The sequence below is a fragment of the Aquarana catesbeiana genome, linkage group LG13, assembly GCF_042186555.1.
Source record: "Aquarana catesbeiana isolate 2022-GZ linkage group LG13, ASM4218655v1, whole genome shotgun sequence".
In the NCBI taxonomy this organism is placed as follows: Eukaryota; Metazoa; Chordata; class Amphibia; order Anura; family Ranidae; genus Aquarana; species Aquarana catesbeiana.
This window is the reverse complement of record NC_133336.1, coordinates 124,704,601-124,727,348: the sequence shown is the minus strand read 5'-3', so window position 1 is coordinate 124,727,348 and position 22,748 is coordinate 124,704,601. Positions and strand designations below refer to the sequence as shown.

General features: G+C 43.1%; 1 protein-coding gene across 4 annotated transcripts in view; it reads right to left on the bottom strand.

Moving 5' to 3' along the window:
• PAK6 (p21 (RAC1) activated kinase 6) overlaps nt 1-22,748 on the bottom strand; it is a 290,545-nt gene that overhangs the window by 88,431 nt on the left and 179,366 nt on the right. Inside the window, exon 1 of one of the 4 annotated variants that reach the window (XM_073609983.1) lies at nt 15,652-15,800. The exons of 2 other annotated variants lie outside the window; for them this stretch is intronic. The gene's annotated coding sequence lies outside the window, so the exon portion shown is untranslated. Of the gene's footprint in view, nt 1-15,651; nt 15,801-22,748 lie in introns of those variants that run through there. One more of the 4 variants, XM_073609986.1, reaches the window with a different exon arrangement.

The window sequence follows — 22,748 nt, the reverse complement described above, 5'->3', positions numbered from 1 at the left end:
AATGGCTACCTGGAACAATCTACTACATATCATAACTATAGACCAGGCATATTGAATTAAAATTCATGAAGGTCCAGTCATTAAAATTTTTTTCCTGCCGAGATCCAAATCATAAGTTTGACTCTCGATGGCACAATGGCAAATGTGGCACATTTTTGCGATTGCCACACCGCATTGTGCCACAGTACCGTGCAGCTTGGTACGGCGCAGTACGCAATAGTGTGATCCTTCACATCACAATCCTTTTTATTATGTCAGTGTTCTTAGTCCCCCTGCACATCATCCCCTCCTTCACATTACAGTCCTCAGCCCCCCTTCATATTCTTGTAGGCGATCCCCCTTTATATCAGCCCCTACTTCAGATTGCAGTTCCCAGCCCCCTTCACATCACCCTCCTTCACATTGCAGTCCCCAGCCCCCCTTCACATTCCTGTGCTCACCCCCTTTATAGCACCGCCTTCACATAACTGTCCTCACCCCCTTTATAGCACCCCCTTCACATAACTGTCCCTACCCCCTTTACATAACTGTTCTCGATCCCTTAATAGCATCTCCTTCACATAACTGTCCTCACCCCCTTTATAGCATCCCTTTCACATAACTGTCCTCACCCCCTTTATAGCATCCCTTTCACATAACTGTCCTCACCCCCTTCACATTCCTGTCCTCATCCCCTTTATAGCACCCCCCCTTCACATGCCTGTCCTCATCCCCTTTATAGCACCCCACTTCACACTGCAATCCCCAGCCCCCCTTCACATTCCTGTCCTCACCCCCTTTATAGCATCCCTTTCACGTAACTGTCCTCACCCCCTTCACATTCCTGTTCTCATCTCCTTTGTAGCACCCCCCTTCACATGCCTGTCCTCATCCCCTTTATAGCACCCCCCTTTCACACCGCAATCCCCAGTCCCCCTTCACATTCCTGTCCTCACCCCCTTTATAGAACCCCCTTCACATTCCTGTCCTCATCCCCTTTGTAGAACCCCCCTTCACATTCCTGTCCTCACCCCCTTTGTAGAACCCCCCTTCACATTCCTGTCCTCACCCCCTTTATAGCATCCCTTTCACATAACTGTCCTCACCCCCTTCACATTCCTGTCCACACCCTCTTTATAGCACCCCCCTTCACATTCCTGTCCTCACCCCCTTTGTAGAACCCCATCCCCCTTCATATCACTCACATTTCTGCCCTGCCCCTCTTTTATATCACCCGTCCTCATTCCTTACAGTTTCTGATCCTTTCCCCCTCTGTCCTTTATAACAGAGTCCTCTTCCCTATCTTACCTTACACAGGGCACAGCAGCTGACATTGGAGGCACAGCAGCTGATATAGGAAGTGCAGCAAAGGGATGGACTGAGGGGAGGACCTGCCCCAGTTAACTGATTGATTGTTAGAATGCAGGGCGGTTCTAGCAACCAATTAGTTAACTGGGCCAGCCCCTGCCCTCCGTGCATCGATGTGCTGCTCTTCCGAAGTCAGCTCTGTGAAGATAACAGAGCCAGCAGGCAACGTCGGCTAAAGAAAAAAAAAAAACAGATCCTAAAATGGCGGGGCCGGACGCAGCATTGATGCGGTCCGGACTTGGCCCGCGGTCCGCCATTTAGTGATGCCCGCTATAAACAGAAAATTACATTGGATGCTTTTAGAAAAGTGGCCTTCCTTTCATTGAAGTAATATACACTGATCAGCCATAACAGTCTGACCAGTGAACAACATTAATTTTCTTGTGACAATGACACCTGAATGTGGTATATATTAGGCAGCAAGTAAACATGAAGCTGATGTGTTGAAAGCAGAAAAAAAGGGCAAGCGTAAGGATTTGAGTGACTTTGACAAGTGCCAAATTAAAAATGGCCAGACGACTGGATGTCTAGAGCGTCACACCACTGCTAAGAAGTTGAGATACAACTCTATTCTAAAAAAAACAAGGACAAGGAATCCAACATGATTCATGGGTCCAAAAACACCCCCTTTTATCAGTGCTTTGGGGATTGACAACAATGTGAATGGACTAGAAGTCAACTGGACCTTTAATGTTATTTCACTGAGTTTGACTACAACCACAGGCCTTGTCAGCAGCTGGTTTGGCTGCAAATTACTTTTTTGGATTGTCCCTCTGACTTTTATTGGAATAAAGTATCTGGCCCGCTTAACAGAGATATGGTGTATCATTTTTAATTTTTGTTAACATAATAAATCAGCATACATTTTCTTAAATGGTTAAATGGTCTCCTAAAATTCTGACAGCCGAGTCAGTTGTATTTTTAACCATTACAAGAACCATTCTGAGCTCAGGGCCAAGACACCACCTCCCATTTCCTAACTGTCTCTAGATATTTGGAGGTTGTCTGAGAAATACCACTTTGATGAATATGTGTCTGCTATGTTAACATTCCAAGATGACACATATCAAGTGATTGCTGGCAGTGCTGCTCGCTCTGTTACTATAATTACGTTATAATTACAATTTAGATAGATGTTTAATTACTCTGCCAGAAATAATTTTAGGTATATTAAGTGAAACTGCTTTACTATTTTCTTTCTAAATAGGTTGTATGAATGGTGTTAGAGAATTCAGCTTTAAGAAATGCTAAGTATTCATATAACAAAATAATAACAAAGCCATATTGGTTCTCATCTTCAGCTTTAAATTACCAGTTGAACCTGATCATACAGCAAATTTGTTTAGTAAATACAAATTAGGGCCCATTGCGATAATGGGGTTGCGGTTATGTTGGATGTTGCAATGGCATATGTGTTGCTTTGCCACTCATCTTAAAAATGGCACCCTAACATGTTGTTGTAAACACAGGTCTGTGTGAATGGACCCTAAAAATATTTTATATTTAAAAATATTTTGAAGTGCACATTAACCCTAATAATAAACTTCTATTCGCCACTTGTCGACCGCAACATGTATATATACGTTGCGGTTTGCAAGCGGTTTACCAGAATTATGGCTAAATATATCAACCATAACCCCAATACTGTTTTTTGCAGCAGGTGGCTGGTTTTCTCATGAAATAGTGCAAGCAGCTCATGAGCCGCTGCTGGGCTGGTTTCTGAAGTGGCGCCGCCCCCCCCCCGCACCCGATGCTCGCTGGTGTGTCTAAGGCTTACCATTGTCCCGCCAGTTCACCCGAGAATAGATTCAATGTGTGGCCATCTGCTACCAAAGGCGATTAAAGAGTGAACACTCTTCGATCAACTATGGCCTTAGATGACCGGAGCAACGTCATGACATGAGCCGCTGGGCTGGTTTCCAAAGTGGCGGGAGCACTGGTGCTTCTCAGGCTTACCATTACCGCCAGTTCACCCAAGAAACGATCCGACGGTGCGGCTATCTGCTCCCATAGCCGATTAAAGAGTTAACACTCTTTGATCGACTATGGCCTTAGAGGACCGGAATGATGTCATGACATCACTTCCGGTAAAGGTGGCTGGAAAAAAAAAATGTAAGTGAAAGATCAAAAAAAAAAAAAAATTCTTGATCTTTTGCTTTTAAAAGGTAAAGAGGAGGTTTGGGGTCTTTTTGACCCCAGATCTCTTCGTAAAGAGGACCTGTCATCTTGATTTTTATTACAAAGGATGTTTCTTTATTATTCCTATTACAAGTAATGTAATCACAAAAAAGAATCAATGGACAGTGTAAAAATAAGAAAATAATAAAAAAAATTAAAAAAATTAAAGCACCCCATCCCTCGGTGAATGCGAATGCATATGAAGGTCACGTACACATATGTAAATGGTATTCGAACTGCACATTTGAAGCTGTGAACGTTAGAGCGAGAGCAATAATTCTAGCGCTAGTCCTCTTCTGTAACTCTAAACAGGTAACATGTAAAGGTGCTTAAAGCGTCGCCTATGGAGATTTTTAAGTACCATAGTTTGTTGCCATTTCACGAGCATGCGCAACTTTAAAGCGTGACATGTTAGGCATCTATTTACTCAGCGTAACATCATCGTTCACATCACACACGCAAAAAAAAAAAAAAAATCGGGTAACTATTGTGTTTCGTTTTTCTATTTCTTAAAGTTCATTTTTTTCTCCAAAAAAAGTGTTTTGCAAACGGTTGCCATTTTATTCCGTAGGGTCACAGCTTAAAAAAAAAAATAATGTTTGGGGGTTATAAGTAATTTTCTAGCAAAAAATACTGGATTTAAACTTGTAAACAAAAAGTGCCAGAAAAAGCCTGGTCTTAAAAGTGGCTAAGCAGGGTACACAGGAATAGAAAATCGGCCAGTTCAACAGGAACTGGGTGAACCTTGCTCTGCTAAACCCCTCTCTGTTCAACAGAACACAGCCAAATGACTGGCTTCTGTTGAACAGTCCAACTGGAAAACCAACATTCAATCAGTGCATGCATCAATAGTTTATCAGGAGAGATCCCTGCATCCACATCACTTTTGGTGATGCAGGGATCTGTGAGGTTTTATTTTATTCAACTTGCTGGTTGGTTGAAAAAAAAAAAAAAAAGTATTTACCCAGCTTTAATCTGCTAAACAAACAATTGAACAAGTTTTGTTTTATCTTTTCATGTACAAAATACCTGTTGATCTTGGCAGAAATCCAATGCTTTCCTGTGTCTTGTGCAATTTGCAGTGTTATCCCAAGTACTCTTTTCAGTCCTACCCAGTTCACCTCTGTGAACTACAGAACACCTATCCACTATGTTATAAAGCTAAGGGAGAGGGGGATGCGTTTTGTAGTCCTGAAATACTTCCTGCCCTAAGGTGGCAATGCGGTCTTAAGCCGTGTACACACGACCGGACCGGTCCGACGAAACTAATCCGTCGGACAATCCGACCGTGTGTGGGCTTCATTGGACCTTCAGCTGACTTTTTCTATCGAAAATCAGACGGACTTTAGATTTGGAACATGTTTCAAATCTTTCCAACGGACTCGAGTCCGGTCGAAAAATCAGTTCGTCTGTATGCTAGTCCGACGGACAAAAAAGGACGCAAGGGCAGCTACTGGCTACTGGCTATGAACTTCCTTATTCTAACCCGTCGTACATAATCACGTTCATACCAACGGACTTTCGAATGGACTTTAGTCCATTCGTGTGTGGGCAAGTCCGGTCATTCAAAAGTCCGTCGTAACTCCGTCGAAATTCCGTCGGATAGACCGTCGGACCTTTGATGCTGAAAAGTCTGCTTGTGTGTACGCGGCATTAGGCGCCTATAGCTTGGATCACAAAGCTAACTGCACAGAGCTTCTGATTGTTTGGTAGGCTAAATACTTTCTCTATATATTTATTTTCATTTTGTATGTGGCTGCTTGTCTGGAGTTGAGCTTTAAATCCAATTGTGGACAGCAAATATCCATTAATGCTCTTCCCTTTTTTCTTTTCCTTCCTTTCCTATTTTTGTTAAAGTTTTAAAACAGCATATCCCCATCTCCCCGAAGGATACACGTAGTGCTAGATTCCATGTTATTGCTAAGTTTACAGCGAAAATAGTTACATGGGGTATTTATTTGTGGCTGTGCCATAGCGATTTTTGGTGCCCTCTTCCTTTAACATCACAATGGAATACATTTTTATGGGATATTAGAATTTACAGTCTGGTTCAAAAAAGACACATGTCCATCTACTTCAACAAATAAAAAGGGGGGGAGGAACAACCCCCCCCCCCCAAAAAAAAAAACAAAAACAAAACCCACAACCAATCATACAATCCTATACCCACATCTGATTTGGAGGAACACAAAAAACCCAGCAAAGCATGAACCAATTTGCTCCAGCAGGGGAAGAATTTCCTTCCTGATCCCCCGAGAAGCAATTGGATGTTCCCTGGATCAACTTTACCTATAAATGTTAGTACCCAATTTAAATAAAATAGAACTCACTTCCTGTGCTTTAAATAGAACTAAAGGCAAAACTTGTGTTTAGTTTTAGATGGAGTAGAGAGGAATCAAAACACTCGTCAGTTTTTTTTAGTGCGGTCTGTTCCCCCATTAGGGAAATTTTCCCCATTTGTCATTTTTACCATTATCCCTAAAAGTGAAAGTAAAAGGAAATCCTACATTTAGGGTTGACCCCTGAATAGTAATAGAGGGGAAATCCTCCAATGAGGATACTAGTTCTGGTGACAACTAGGGATTCCCTCACATTGAAGAAATTTTCTCACACTTTCTGTTTTGGCTATGGGACAGGAAGTGATGAAAAACCTCTTCAATGGGACACAGATGGCAAAAAAAAAGACAGGTTATGACCTTCCCTTGCTCTATCCAAAATGAAAAAAAAAAAGATTTTCCTTTAGTTCTACTTTAAATGTCTGAATAATACAGCTTCATAAAATGCTGTTGAAGAGGAGCTGCAGTCTGCTCATATAATCTGTAATAAAAACATCTTTGCCTTTCTAAAGCTTCCCTCCAACCACTTTGCATATTATTTTATATATACAGTGGAACCTTGGATTGCGAGTAATGCGGTTAACAAGCGTTTCGCAATACAAGCACTGTATTTTTAAAAATCGTAACTCGGTTTGCGAGTCTTGTCTCGCAAAACAAGCATGATTCAGGTCAAAGCGTGTGCAGTACCGCGTTTGGCCTGAGGTGGGGGGCATCGGAGCCAATCGGCGCCGATCGGCGCTGTTCGGAAATGCATGGAAAGGCCCGAGGACAGCTTGGCTGACCTCAGCAAACCTCGGGAATGGAGTCTTTCCGAGGTTCTCCGGCGCCCCCCACCTCTGGCCGCATGCGGCATTGCATGCCATTGAAGTCAATGTGGAACAAATTATTTTCGTTTCCATTGACTTCAATGGGAAAACTCGCTTTGATATGCAAGTACTTTGGATTACGAGCATTCTCCTGGAATGGATTATGCTCGTAATCCGAGGTTCCACTGTACTGTGATTCTGTACTTGCCAAATATGTTGCAGAAATCTCCCTTCACTGAGTCTGGCTGCAGCCATTTTAACTGTGGCAGCTGATGCTGCTGCCTGTTCACTTCCTGGATTTACACAGACACACAGAGGTACACCTCCAGCCCTGCAGCTTTCATTGGTCCTCTCGTTACTCATCCCCTCTCCCTTCCTGGCAAACTCTCATGAGAGAGAGAGCTGTGCATGATGTCATAAGCCTAGCTTAATGACCAGACAAGAAACAGGAAGTGGGCTGTATAAGGTATTTATAAAGGTATTTACTATCCAAAGTTAAAAAAACAAGGGCAGAAGATTTAATACATAGAAAGTTGACTGAAGTTCCTCTTTAGGATATTAAGACATTTATAGGTGTGCTTGAGTTAGCTGAACAACTCAAATTTTATATACATGTATTGTGACAACTTGAAAGAAAAGGTTACATAGTAAAAAATTCTGTTCCCGCAAATAATACTGTCAAAAGATAATTCTCCCTTAAGCCTAAATTACCACCCCTTAATCACTTAAAGGGTTTTTAACCTACATGATTTACTTTATATAATTTGCTCTATCTTCTAATGCTATGTCCCCCTGTGTGTGTGCTGTATAAAAAACAAAAGTCGTATGTACCTTATCTGTGAGCGCTGATCAGCGGTGATGCGCAGCATCTCTGCTCTCCCAGTCTCACAGATGCAGTGGGAGAGGCCGAGATCCCCCCGCTGATGTCAGTCTGGGGGGGGGGGGGAGAGAGGAGGTGAAAACAGTCACGTGACTGCTGATCAGCGCTCACAGATAAGGTATATACAGCTTTTTATTTATATACAGCACACACACAGGGGGACATATCCTTATAAGACAGAGTAGATTATATAAGTAAATTATGTGATTACAGCAGCAGTAGGGGGGCAGGGGTTGACCCTGACACAGGAGACGACTCGCAGGGAGGGAGGGGGACACAAGCAGAGAGGAGAGGCAGCAGGGCTGCGGCTGATGGACTCACCCAAACTGACCACGTTGTCAGGGCTCAGCAGCCATGATTTCTGTGGTCCATTTACATAGGGGTGTGGAGAAACTGTCAGGATCAGCCAGGTTTTTTTTAAGTGTTACAGGGCTCCAAATGACACAGGACAAGCACTATGTTATGTAACATGCTTTAAAGGAGCAGGATCCATTTTTTGGGGGCAGAGTTAACATACGCTTTAACCTTCCACAGTCTGTACACTCCTTTGAATAGAAATGCCATGTAAAGTACCGAAAAATGTATACATTTCTGCATTGTTTATTCCAGATCTTTGCCATTGCCTGATGCCCAGGGGAACAATGGAATTGGGGGATTAATTATAATCACCATTTTCACTATTCTTGCAGGAGAAAACAGCAGACAGGTGGAGCAAAGACACCTGCATGCACAAACCCTTGCATTACTAAGGACCCAAGCAGCCAACATTGGCCTCCAGAAGTTGAAAGGACAGGCTTTTTTGACAGCGATACTGGAGTGAACATTTTCCAACTTGCACTGTTTGTTTTGACAAAAATGGTATGACTGCAGGGCTGCCTTTCCGCGACTGCATCATTAAGAGGGAAACATTCCATACCACATTTCTTTCAACATGTTATGTCAGTGCAACATCAGTCAAATAAATGTGCTGCGTGAACATTAATGGATATCATGAGGAGCATCTACACACAAGGTTTTATCCCAGTGAATGCTTTATACAGCCTCTCTCAACCTTTCTAACCCCCAGAGGAACCCTTGAAATAATTTCAGGTCTTGTGGGTCAGTGGTAAAATGCCCCCTTACAGTAGTAGTCAAAATGCCAGCCTAATGCCGTGTACACACGACTGGACTTTACGGCATACTTGGTCCAGCGAACCTGAGTCAGTTGGACAATTCGATCGTGTGTGGTCATTAAAGCGCAATTCTAGCCAAAATAAAAAAAATGAGATGTATGATACAGTCTTTCACCAGCATTGACACAGCAGCCTGTGTTTTGATGAGTCCCCCTCTATAAAATAGTTTATTACCTGGTGATCCAGCCAGTATTGATTGAACTAGATTGATTTGTGTTGGGTTTTTTTCAACCTAACTATGCAAGTCTGTTTTTACACTTCCTTTAATAGACCAAGCTGTCCAGCAAAAATAGCAAACCATTTAACAGTGACAGAGGTGCTTATGATGGTCAGCTTTTATTCATTTATAAAAAAACTTTATCCCAAAAGAGACTGCTTCGTAAGTATTAGCTAGAGTTCAGCTTGAAATTGTTATGTAAAGTTCATCTAAATCTACTAGTCCATCTAACATTACCCTCTCCACTGATTGGCAATGCAGTTATCCAAGGGTCACGCCATTGTTCTTCCACAGATGCAGTGGAGGAGTGAATGTAGCCACCCTAAGACAGGAGGTGCGTTACTGGCTGATAACCAGATAAAAAAAAGGAATAAAAGCTTAAAAAAAGAAAGAAAGAAAGAAAACAAATGCAGCCACTACATCCAGTGATTGGTTAACTACAATGTATAAAATTTTTGTTTTTGGGTTAATTATTATTATCATTATAATACAGGATTTTTATAGCGCCAACAGTTTATGCTGGCTTAGTTATGCTTTAAACTATAAGTCAAGGCAAAACTTGACAAGGTTAGAACCCTTTCAGGTTTTTACTGCTAGTGCTTCTTTAGAGAAAATGTACCCTTGCTTCCTGTCCTGCTGACATTTAATATAGGATGTGAAGGGAGCTCTTTAACAACACAACAGACAAACATAAAAATGCTTTTTCTTTACTAGAGCATGGGAAGGCTAGAACCCCTGTCAGATTTCTTATTATGTCTGTATGTGTTCTTGTTGCAAATTTTTTCTCACTTCCTATCAGGTAAAATGGTTCTCAATGGCACAGGAAGTAAGAGAAATTCCCGCCAGCAAAAGATTGAGAGCAGGTTTTCAATTTTTCGGTCGGAAAAAGTTCCTATCCGAAAATGCGATCGTCTGTACAAATTCAGACGCGCAAAATTCCTAAGCATGCTCGGAAACAAGTTGACGCATGCTCGGAAGCATTGAACTTCATTTTCTCGGCTCGTCGTAGTGTTGTACATCACCGCGTTCTTGACGGTCGAAAGTTCAGAGAACTTTTGTGTGACCGTGTGTATGCAAGGCAAGCTTGAGCGGAATTCCGCCGGAAAAAGCATCAAGTTTTTTCCGACACAAAATCCGCTCGTGTGTATGCGGAATAACAGGTTTTCTTCTAAGATTGCCCTGTATTTCACTCCATCCATCTTCTCATCAACTCTGACCAGCTTCTCTGTCCCTGCTGAAGAAAAGTATCCCCACAACATGATGCTGCTACCACCATGTTTCACGATGGGGATGGTGTGCAATGTTGGTTTTCCGCCACACATAACGTTTTGCTTTTAGGCCAAAAATTTCAATTTTGGGCTAATCTGACCAGAGCACCTTCTTCCACATGTTTGCTATGTCCCCCAAACTGGAAATGGGACTTCTTATAGCTTTCTTTCAACAAGGGCTTTCTTCTTGCCACTCTTCCATAAAGGCCATATTTGTGGAGTGCACGACTAATAGTTGTCCTGTGGATAGATTCTTCCACCTAAGCTGTGGATCTCTGTAGCTCCTCCAGAGTTACGATGGGCCTCTTGGCTGGTTCTCTGATTAAGGCTCTCCGTGCCACTTTGTGTTGGTCTATCACATAAAACCCCCAAAAAATACATTTACTTTTTTGGTTGTAACATGACAAAATGTGGAAAATTGCAAGGGGTATGAATACTTTTTCAAGGCACTGTATATATACCCAGGTATATGTGCACAACCAGGGCTCCTATTGGGCACTGTGTTGATAATACCTGTTTGTACTTTGGATGCATATATTATGATGAATCTTTTTAAATATAAAGCTTGCATTATTCCCATACTGGTGTGCATCTATTTTCTTGTGGTTAATGTTATAGGAAGGTTGCAGTAGTTACTCTGCTCTCAATTACTTTGACTAGAATACCGGTTAATTTCCCAGGAAGGGAATCCCCTCACAGAGGTCATGTACTGAGTGGAGGCACTATCAACTTTATTATCAAGCCCACTTTTCCACTTAGAGAAGTTTCTGGTTCTCTTATTTATCTACAGGTTTAGTGCGCTATCCTCTTTGGGGAGAGACATTTCTCATAACCCCCCCCCAAAAAAAAGGCTACACATGAAATATATTTCAGTTTTTGATTCTTCCGTAAATGCAAAGAGGCAATATTAATAGGATTTATTGTCTTAACACAATAAAGTACTTCTCAGACATAACACATTCATCAGCAATGAGATGTAAATCAATGCACCTCATTTGCAGTACTGTACACATAGCAGCGCATGACTATACATTGCTGGCTACAGCCAAGTCATTGCATTTGCTTTATCACTCGGCTGACGTTACAGAAATTAATGTAAGTCCACCCATCCTTGTGCCATTAATTTCTGCACACTAGTAGCAGTGCCAAATATAGTGACTCCTTGGTGACTAATTAGGAAAAGATGTAAATGTGGTTTAACTTCTTAAGTAGTCATGCTGGTTCTTCAACTATACCAACCTGGACCAAGCAATGTTTTTAAGCTGTTGGGAATTCCTGGTGTAGCACGCATGCATGCATTAGCACTGGGAATCTGCAGCTGTCCAAGGTGCAGTGCATTTCAGCACGAGCGTCAAGCAGTACATTATTTTGTTGCACAAAAAAAAAAAATTCTGGTGTATTTTCTGATGCCAGTCCTTTTGAGGGCCAGCATATAAAAACCATATGGAAAAACTGGGTCATTACAACAAAAACAATTTTCCATTCTTAAAATACCAAAATTACAAAATAACCTCAATCCCTCAAAACCTAAGCAGTTGCCTAAACCTATTAATAAAGCTGAACTCAGAAGAAATTTTTTCTGAGTTACATTAGAGTGTTAACTGAAACCAACTTCTTGCCCAACACAAACTGAACCCTAACCCGAACCTACCCCAAATGTTACCGTAAAAACTTAAATCTAATGCTTAACCCAGTAATGATAATGAAGAACAAGCTCATCGTGATGAAAACTGTATTTTCACATCTAATAATGTTGAAATTATACAATACAATGTGCCAAATCCCTGAGCCTAAAAATACAGCATTGAAATACTGTGTAGAAAACTCAGGTTCTGCCTGGAGGCGATCCAACCACACAGCCTACTGCTGACACTCTCATTAAAGAAGAAATGAAGACCTCGAAACTTTAAGGAGAGAGCAATGCTCTAAGGGTCCTTTCACACTGGGGCGGTTTGCAGGCGCGATTGCGCTAATAATAGCGCCTGCAAACCGACCCGAAAGTGCCGCTGCTTTCATTCCAGTGTGAAAGCCCCGAGGGCTTTCACACTGGAGCGATGCGCTGGCAGGACGAAAAAAAAAAGTCCTGCTAGCAGCATCTTCGGAGTGGTGAAAGAGCGGAGTGTATACCGCTCCTTCACCGCTCCTGCCCATTGAAATCAATGGGACGGCGCGGCTATACCGCCGGCAAAGCGCCTCAGCAGAGGCGCTTTGTGGTGGTTTTTAACCATTTCTTGGCCGCTAGCGGCAGCAAACCGACGGTAAAGCGCCGCTTACAATAGCGGCGCTTTACCGCCGACGCCCGCCCCAGTGTGAAAGGGCTCTTAGCCAGGGGTAAGCAGCCTTAAAGAGGTGGAGATCAACCTGAACAACATGGGAGAATTCAAAGGTCACCGGGCACAGTGTCGCCTTCTCACACCTGATTTAAACCTCTAATTGCCGCACTACTGCATCACAATCGCGTGCATTTCATGGCAATCATGGGTTTAAATCAGGTGGTGAGGAGGCAACATATCACTTCTTCACCACCTGTCAAATACACTCAGATCACCTTTTTAGAGGAGCAACAGTGTCTGCTGCACTTGTGAATGAGCTCTTAGCTGCACCCTTAGGGCTCATTTACACGTAAAGTTGGGGGGTGGTAAAACCCAGCGGTTGTGTGTCAGTTTTACCACCCCAAATCCATAACCCCTTTAGCTGCTGAGGCAGCAGCCAAAGGTGTACACATGCCGCAGCAGGAATTAAGCCCCCTGTTGCCTTTGGTGGGTGCTACTGCCTGCCAACCACAACCTAATCAAGTAAATGGGGCCACTCTGCAAGCGCCCTGCAACTGCATGCTTCTGCGGGGTCCAAGAGTTAAAACAGGTGAGAAAGCAACACAAAGCTGCCTGCCTTAACCCCCTGTTTGCTGTACTACAAAAGGTTGCAGGGCACTTGCAGAGTGGCCTCATTCACTTGAATAGGTCATGCTTGGCAGTTGCTACACTCACCAACCATGACAGGGTGTATAACTACTGCTACGGTTGTGAAATGTGTACTCCCTGGGCGCTGCAACGAAAGAGTGTGGTGGTGATAAAAACACATCCCAATGTGTAAATGAATCCTTACTGTTCTGAGCCCCCTATAAGGCTGCTTTCACACTGATGTGCTATGGTTTACATGTACTACGGGTGCTACATAGTACATCTGAACTTTCCTGGGCTTGCTGTGCTTTGCCATAGACTTCTATTCTTTCCTGCGGGTGAGGTGCACTACAACTGCATGATATAATAGAAGTCGATGGCTAAGTGCAGAAAACCCTTAGGAAAGCTGCAGATACACTGACCTGCACCTGCGGTGTGGGTAAACCGCAGCACATCAGTGTGAAAGCAGCCCTATACTATTATGCCCAGTGTATTGCTTCACAGTGACCTGAAGATCTCTTCTTTCCCGCTGCTGGTACCACTCCAGAGAACATTAGCTGGGATAAGAGATGGAGTGCAGTTGGGATAACTCTGCATGGGACAGGAGCCAGCACTACAGAGGAGGCATCAGCTTATGCGGCTCTTTCTTTCTACTACAGCTCCAACTTTACAAGTAGTCTCTCTGCATTACACTCTGTTTGATGCCTCTGGAATGGCGGGTCAGCAAACCCAGACCGCGATCTACCAGTCACCTTACCGTGATCTACTGGAAGATTGCGATCTACAGGTTGCTGACCCCCGCTCTAAGCCACCAATTGTATACTCTGAATATATAACAAATTTAAAAAATGTGGTACTTAAATATAAAACATCACATGATATTATAAAAAATGTCATATATTGGGCACATTAAGTGAAGGAAAGCATAGAAATATGTTTGCAGAACATAAAAAAAATGACAGTATTTGTTACCCTCTCTTACATACTGTATGTACCCTTCTGTGTTGTATGGAAAACTTGTCTCCAACATATACTACATTATTTTGGTCTGTGTCAATAAGCTTTTGGTTGCATGAAAATTTTTCTTCTCCCAATACAATATTATAAAGGCAGCTTTGTGAAGGTTAAGGAGGAGATCAACTGCAGGTCAAATGTACCCGTTGTACCATGAATGATCTAAGAAGTGTCTCAAACTGATCTCAAATGCCTGCTAAATGCACCTTGAAGTAAAATTAAGCTGCTTTTTCTGCAGGTGGATGTTAATGGAAGATGGGGAACAGGGGGATTACACTCATAAACCTACACCAAGGGCAGTTGCCTGGAGACCCAGGGCATGTGTCTTAGGTGCTTAGGCTTAGAGACTGTCACTGGTACATTCAGTAAGTTGCAACAAGGCAACTCTTGTGTTCATCTCTGTCAGGGAACTTAATCATATTTAAATGCTTCTATATATAAGAATCCTGGGTTCAGATGTTACAAGTGTCCCCTTTAGAACAAATGGTTTTCTATGGTGGATATAAATGCCAACATTGTACACGCTTTTGCATGGGAAATTTGCAAATAACATACTGCAGGAAACAAATCAAATGCAAACAAAAGTTAGAAAAATGTTGACACATCTGAACTTCCACATCCATTAGAAAAATCAATGACCACTTTAGAAGTCACATTTTATACAATGTACCAAGGAGCATCGAACAGGGAGGAATTCAGGTGAAGAAAAGTATAAAATAAGAAGAAAGTCACAAATGGATGAGACTACAAAGCTCAGTACTGAATTTACAATGTAGCTACCTATTTGTTAACAGCACCAGGAGGATGTTAAGATGATGAAAAAGATGCCTCTTTACAGGTGTTGTTTACCTGAAAAAGGTACTTTCACTGTGTACATGCTGTACAATATTGAACTATTCAGGACAAAGTAGCTCAGGGAAACATGATCACCATGTAGTAAAGGTGTGAAACGGTTATGGTCATCAAGGAGTTAATGTTACTTGGTCAATTTAAGAGGTTTCAAAAAATGTATACAAATGCATACATTAAAACAAGTGTAGTGTCTTATATATGGAAAACACTTACATAATTAAAATATCAGGTAAGAAAAGAAAAAAATCAGTTAATACAAATAGCCACACAGCATGCCTTGCCTCTAACACTAACCACAGGACCTCCACCTATACTGAGCAGGAGAGCCTCACCCTGACCTCTGTACATCCAATATCACATAGATTGTAGGGATTTATGTCCTGCATTTACATAGTTTGCATTGATTTTATACAATGTGGACTAGAATAACTATGTAGAGTAGTAGTTAAAAAAAAAAGAAATTACAACATAAAGCAGTCAGTGTTAGAGGGCACACAACCAGCCTTTGCCTCTAGCACAAGTTCTGGGATTTCCACTCGTACTAAGCTTGAGCTCTTCACCGTGCTCTTTGTACTGAACATACAGGATATGTGTTGTAGAGTTCAGCAATATTTACCCATACAACATAAAATGCCTACAAGGCTGAAACCAGCTTGCACAGACTGGGAGTAAAACTCTTACCTGGACAGCGTATCCTATGCCTGATCACTCACGTGAAATAATCCACTCACTGTAAGGAAAGTTTGAAAAGACAAGAATAGAGGAGGGAAAGAGCGCGGGTGAACGGGGAGGAGAGAGGAAACTTGACATGTTTGTACAATCATTTTTTTTCTTACCTGGCTGGGAGTTTGATTACAGGGTGGGGCCTATCTGACACAGGTAGAAAAACCCTGAAGATGTATGACTGTCTACAAGGCAGTCTTAGAGGATCAGTGGCATGGCTGGAAGGTCATTGCATAGTCATTGAAAACAAAGACCTATAGGTAAAGACAAATATTTATGACAAACATGACTGATACTTTGTGGAATGGCCTCTAAGTAGATGAGATTTAGGAGATAGCTTGGAGGACTGAGAACTGCTGTATTAAAATCTCTGCCCCAAACGGATATCTCAGTTGGACATCAGTAGGATTACTCCGGTAACAGGATTTTTCCACAATAACCTGCGTCTTTACTGGACCCAACAAGGTCATAATGATGGAGAATAGGTCAGGCAAACTGACAGGATAATATGGCTCTGTAATGATTGCAGCGGTCGGGTAGAACTTGGATTTTTGATAGGGATATCTCTCTCTACTAGATCCTCTGAATATATATTTGAAATAGAAATATTTCCTATTTTACATATATGCCCTGAAACAATCTTTATTCTGTTATGATTTTGAAAGATCCCCTGCAGCTCCACCTCATCACCGCTGCTAATCCTTTATCATTATTACATTTTACTTTAGACAGCTGAAGACCCAGCTCTCATTCCATTTTAACACTATACTGCTCTCTTCTTTACTAAAGGGCTTCAAAAAACAAAAAATAGAGAATGAAGATCGATGGAAGGCCAAGTATATTTCTCAAGAAAAAGATGAAACAAACTTTTAAGGCACTGTGTACACAAATCATAATTTCATAAAAATATCCATGTGTTTAACTGAATTGGTAACAGTGTCAACAATAAGGCACCACCATCCCTGAATAATATGTATAAACAGGAGGATGATTTGGTTGGATTTTATGGGTGCCAGGCAAATAGAATTACTAATACACCAAAGTAAAAAATATCAAAGTTTATTAGACATAGGACAAATTTAAAAGTTGTATTGACTATACATCAATTACGCAAGCATCAGTACATATCTATTTAGGTGATAAAGAAAAGTCACTCAGCAATAGGGATGAGCCGAACACCCCCCTGTTCGGTTCGCACCAGAACATGCGAACAGGAAAAAAGTTCGTTCGAACACGCAAACACCGTTAAAGTCTATGGGACACGAACATGAATAATCAAAAGTGCTAATTTTAAAGGCTAATATGCAAGTTATTGTCATAAAAAGTGTTTGGGGACCTGGTTCCTGCCCCAGGGGACATGGATCAATGCAAAAAAAAGTTTTAAAAACGGCCGTTTTTTCAGGAGCAGTGATTTTAATAATGCTTAAAGTCAAACAATAAAAGTGTAATATCCCTTTAAATTTCGTACCTGGGGGGTGTCTATAGTATGCCTGTAAAGAGGCGCATGTTTCCTGTGTTAGAACAGTCTGACAGCAAAATTACATTTTGAAGGAAAAAACTCATTTAAAACTACCCGCGGCTATTGCATTGCCGACAATACACATAGAAGTTCATTGATAAAATCGGCATGGGAATTCCCCAAAGGGGAACCCCGAACCAAAATTAAAAAAAAAAAAATGACGTGGGAGTCCCCCTAAATTCCATACCAGGCCCTTCAGGTCTGGTATGGATATTAAGGGGAACCCCGGCCAAAATTTTTTAAAAAATGACGTGGGGTTCCCCCTAAATTCCATACCAGACCCTTCAGGTCTGGTATGGATTTTAAGGGGAACCCCGCGCCAAAAAAAAACAAAAAAAAAAACGGCGTGGGGTCCCCCCAAAAATCCATACCAGACCCTTATCCGAGCACGCAACCTGGCAGGCCGCAGGAAAAGAGGGGGGGATGAGAGTGCGCCCCCCCCTCCTGAACCGTACCAGGCCACATGCCCTCAACATTGGGAGGGTGCTTTGGGGTAGCCCCCCAAAACACCTTGTCCCCATGTTGATGAGGACAAGGGCCTCATCCCCACAACCCTGGCCGGTGGTTGTGGGGGTCTGCGGGCGGGGGGCTTATCGGAATCTGGAAGCCCCCTTTAACAAGGGGACCCCCAGATCCCGGCCCCCCCCTGTGTGAAATGGTAAGGGGGTTCTTCCTCCGGCGTTCTCGTCCAGCATCTCCTCCGCGGCGTCTTCTATCTTCTTCTCCTCGGGCCGCTCCGCACCCATGGCTTGGGGGGGAGGCTCCCGCTCTTCTCTTCTTCTCTTCTTCTCTTCATTTTCTTCATTTTCTTCTGCAGGCCGCTCCGCACCCATGCTGGCATGGAGGGAGGCTCCCGCTGTGTGACGGCATTCCCCGTGACGTCACAGGGAAGTCCCGTCAAGTCACCGTGCGTCAGAGGGGGGCGGTGTCACCGGGTGGCCCCGCCCCCTGTTATTTAAGAACTGTCAGACGAGGAGCGCCGTCACACAGCGGGAGCCTCCCTCCATGCCAGCATGGGTGCGGAGCGGCCCGGAGAAGAAAATGAAGAAGAGAAGAAAAGGAGAAGAGAAGATGAAGAAGAGAAGAGCGGGAGCCTCCCCCCATGCCATGGATGCGGAGCGGCCCGAGGAGAAGAAGATAGAAGACGCCGCGGAGGAGATGCTGGACGAGAACGCCGGAGGAAGAACCAGAAGAGCCAGAAGAACCAGAAGATGAAGGAAGAAAGAAGAAGTATTTAAATAAAGGAATTGTCAAAAACTGTCTCTTGTCATTTTTAACATTTTTGACAGTTTTTTAGTGAAATGGTTACCATTTCACACGGGGGGGGCCGGGATCTGGGGGTCCCCCTGTTAAAGGGGGCTTCCAGATTCTGATAAGCCCCCCGCCCGCAGACCCCCACAACCACCGGCCAGGGTTGTGGGGATGAGGCCCTTGTCCTCATCAACATGGGGACAAGGTGTTTTGGGGGGCTACCCCAAAGCACCCTCCCAATGTTGAGGGCATGTGGCCTGGTACGGTTCAGGAGGGGGGGGCGCACTCTCGTCCCCCCCCCTCTTTTCCTGCGGCCTGCCAGGTTGCGTGCTCGGATAGGGGTCTGGTATGGATTTTTGGGGGGACCCCACGCCGTTTTTTTTTTTTTTTTTTGGCGCGGGGTTCCCCTTAAAATCCATACCAGACCTGAAGGGTCTGGTATGGAATTTAGGGGGAACCCCACGTCATTTTTTTTTTTTTTTTAATTTTGGCCGGGGTTCCCCTTAATATCAATATCAGACCTGAAGGGCCTGGTATGGAATTTAGGGGGACGCCCACGTCATTTTTTTTTTTAAATTTTGGTTCGGGGTTCCCCTTTGGGGAATTCCCATGCCATTTTTATCAATGAACTTCTATGTGTATTGTCGGCAATGCAATAGCCGCGGGTAGTTTTAAATGAGTTTTTTCCTTCAAAATGTAATTTTGCTGTCAGACCGTTCTAAACACAGGAAACATGCGCCCCTTTACAGGCATACTATAGACACCCCCCAGGTACGAAATTTAAAGGGATATTACACTTTTATTGTTTGACTTTAAGCATTATTAAAATCACTGCTCCTGAAAAAACGGCCGTTTTTAAAACTTTTTTTTGCATTGATCCATGTCCCCTGGGGCAGGACCCGGGTCCCCAAACACTTTTTATGACAATAACTTGCATATTAGCCTTTAAAATTAGCACTTTTAATTTCTCCCATAGACTTTTAAAGGGTGTTCCGCGGCATTCGAATTTGCCGCGAACACCCCAAATTGTTCGCTGTTCGGCGAACTTGCGAACAGCCAATGTTCGAGTCGAACATGAGTTCGACTCGAACTCGAAGCTCATCCCTACTCAGCAATAGTATCCCGACATGTTTCGCCCGCTAGGGCTTCCTCAGGGGATGTTTGTTGAGAGACAAAGGTAGATGTGTCACTGTGATTGATGTTGAGCCAAACTAAGGAAATGGACACTGCACTGCACAGAGAAAGGTTGGCTGAGAAAAGCCCAGGGAGGAGGCCATGGGGCCAAGTTAAAACAACCCAACTGGGTCTTTAAGAGAGGGGGCTGGGGCTGCCAGGCAAAGATGTTATCTTATGAGGGGAGATGTATCAGTGTGGCAGCCCGTCCAGTGTCTTCACACATCTACCTTTGTCTCCCAACAAACATCCCCTGTCGGGATACTTTTACTGAGTGACTTTTCTTTATCACCTAAATAGATGTGTACTGATGCTTGCGTAATTGATGTATAGTCAATACAACTTTTAAATTTGTCCTATGTCTAATAAACTTTGATATTTTTTACTTTGGTTTATTAGTAATTCTATTAGCCTGGCACCCATAAAATCCCACCAAATCATCCTCCTGTTTATACACCCATGTATTTAAATTTCATTAAAATAAATATATGAGAAAAATACTCATCTAAAACTACTCAAAAAACATAATCATTGAGTTGGAGAATGATACATATCATTCATCAAAGCCTCCCCTAATAATCAGCATATATACCATCATATTCAAATTTTTATTATTCATATATACTGTAGATCTATCAAGTAATTATCTTGATGATGTTTCCTAGTGAGAAGGGATAGGCTTGACTCAACACGTTTCACAGTCTCCTACTGCTTCATCAGGAGATTAATGAAGGTGAATTCACTTAAATTTGAAATGTATATTCATAAGCAGTATCTTAAAAACATCCCCCCTAGATGGCACAGCCAGTTAAATCCTCCCCTTGGCAGATATAGGAGCATCCACAGGGACTAGAGGCCCACCCCAGGGCAAGGTAGTAGGTGAATGTGTTGGTGTATTGTTAAGTCCAGTGGAGCAAAATTATCCCATTTCTCCCAATATATCAGGAAGACCACAAGGTGCTCTTATCGATGGACCGCACTTTTACACGGATATTACAACTGTATATTCTCATATGGCTCGATGCTTTGCTGCCTCAGGGTTATGCTGCCTCAGTATCTGAGTGTGGCCTCCGTGCTGGGGTAAGGCCAAGTAGTATCCACATAAAAAGAAATACCTATGTACTATGCAGAAATGGATTTCCTTAATTCAAACATCAGAGCTGAACAGTGGAGGCTGGTGGGAGGCACTAACAAATCGCAGCTGTCGGTTGGTCCGGCACTTACCAGGATAGATCGGGGTTTCAGAGGGGGGGGGTGCGGGCAGCAGCTCCAGGCTAGCGGGTGAAGGGTCCAGGCTGCGGCTCCAGGCTAGCGGGTGCGGGGAGTGGCTCCAGGCTAGCGGGTGTGCGGTCCGGGCGGCGGCTCCAGGTTAGCGTGTGTGTGGTCCAGGCAGCGGCTCCAGGGTAGCGGGCTTCATCTTTGGCTCCAGCAGCTTCTTCCCTGGCTCCATGTCAGGCATCCAAAAGGATTGCCTGACATTTTGGCCATTCGGGAAACAGGTCTCACACCTGCTTCCTGATTGGCGAAGAGAAGATTTGGTGTGAAAGTAGCGAAAATGTATTCGCCATTGTCACACAACTGGGTGGGATTGGGACGCAGTGCTCTGCTCCCCGAGCCCACCCTTTTGTGAAGCCTATTAGAGCTTCTGGCTCTAATCATGCTTCAAAAAAACACCCCCCCCCATCCCCATTATAGGAATTCATGCGCCTGGCGTCCTGAAGGGGGCCGGGCGCATGGATAGGGAGGGCAGCGCCCGTGCGCTCATTATGCATGGGCGCCACTGGAGCTTAAAGTACCATTTGTTAAAAGTACAGCATTCAAGCCTTAGCATTTCTGGTCATGGCCAATTTGAGTAACGGCAGATGATTGATGTAGCATTTGACTTACTGGAATCCTCCTGCTCTTAGATCAGGCATGCATGAAGGAGGGTGTGCTTAGCCCCTCCTCCCCTCTAGAAGACTCTTGGATGTATGACATCATTTGCCTAGGCATTGAAGCTAGGAAATAAACTTAAGAAATGAAAAAGTAAAAAAAAAGTAAATATGATATACTTTCCTATTTATTTACTAATGTTAGCAGCATAAGGCTTAAAAATAGTCAATGTTGATTAAAAGAGTGGAATTCCAACCACTAGAATCTTCAGCATCTGTCATAACTGGGTGTCTCAAATGCGGCCCTCAAGTTGAACCACAAGCTCAAATGAGAATACAGACATGCAACAAGTGCTGGATGCAGAAGACTCTTCTGCAGGGGTAGCTTTGCTAAGGTGCAAAGGGCAAAGATCAAAGTCATCAGCAGCAGGAGTGGCATATATTATTTTTTGGGGCTATTCTCCCCCTTTTTAAGTGTTTTTGGAGGATTCCACCGGCCGGTGGAGAGGAGGACGAGGTTTTAAGGGGAAATTAGGTGATAGGGTCCTCTTTTGGGACATTGGAGTGGGGGGAGGATTCTCTGAGTGGGGGGAGTTGTTTGGGTTGGACAGGGGATCAGGGGCTGTTTGGGGGCTGGGGTTCCCCCTCCATCAGTTAGCTGACTGACCTGGTCTATGCATTTGTGCTGTTTTTTGTACTTTTGATGTCCAATACATTATATTTTATACCGCATTAGTAGCCTTTGAGGTGCTCTATCCTAGTGAGTTTTTTTTTTTTTTTATAGGCATATATTACTACTCTTCTTTTATAGACTACCTTTTCTTAATTTTGTTTTAGTGACAGCGGCACTTTAATACATGGGACAAATGTGACAAAGGAGGTTAGGTGCACTGTAGGTATTCTAAAGAAATAACAGAGCAGAAATGTATTGAAATCTCAGACACTGCTGTCACTGCTCTGCTTGTGTGTAAATTCCAGCTTCAGTTATTGAGCTCCACTAACAACTGATTTTTTTTTTTTTTTTAGAAACGCTGATAAGAGTGGACATATGTTTATTAGAAAAAGACACTTGAGCTCCCCCTGCTAGCTTGCTATAAAATAACAACATTCCCATGCAGCATTCCATTTTTTCCTTACTGAAAAAATACTATTACAGATTTTATTAAAACCGATTATACCTTGACCGTAACAAATATAGAAATAAGTACACAACCACTATACATTGTTTTTAAAGTAAAGGC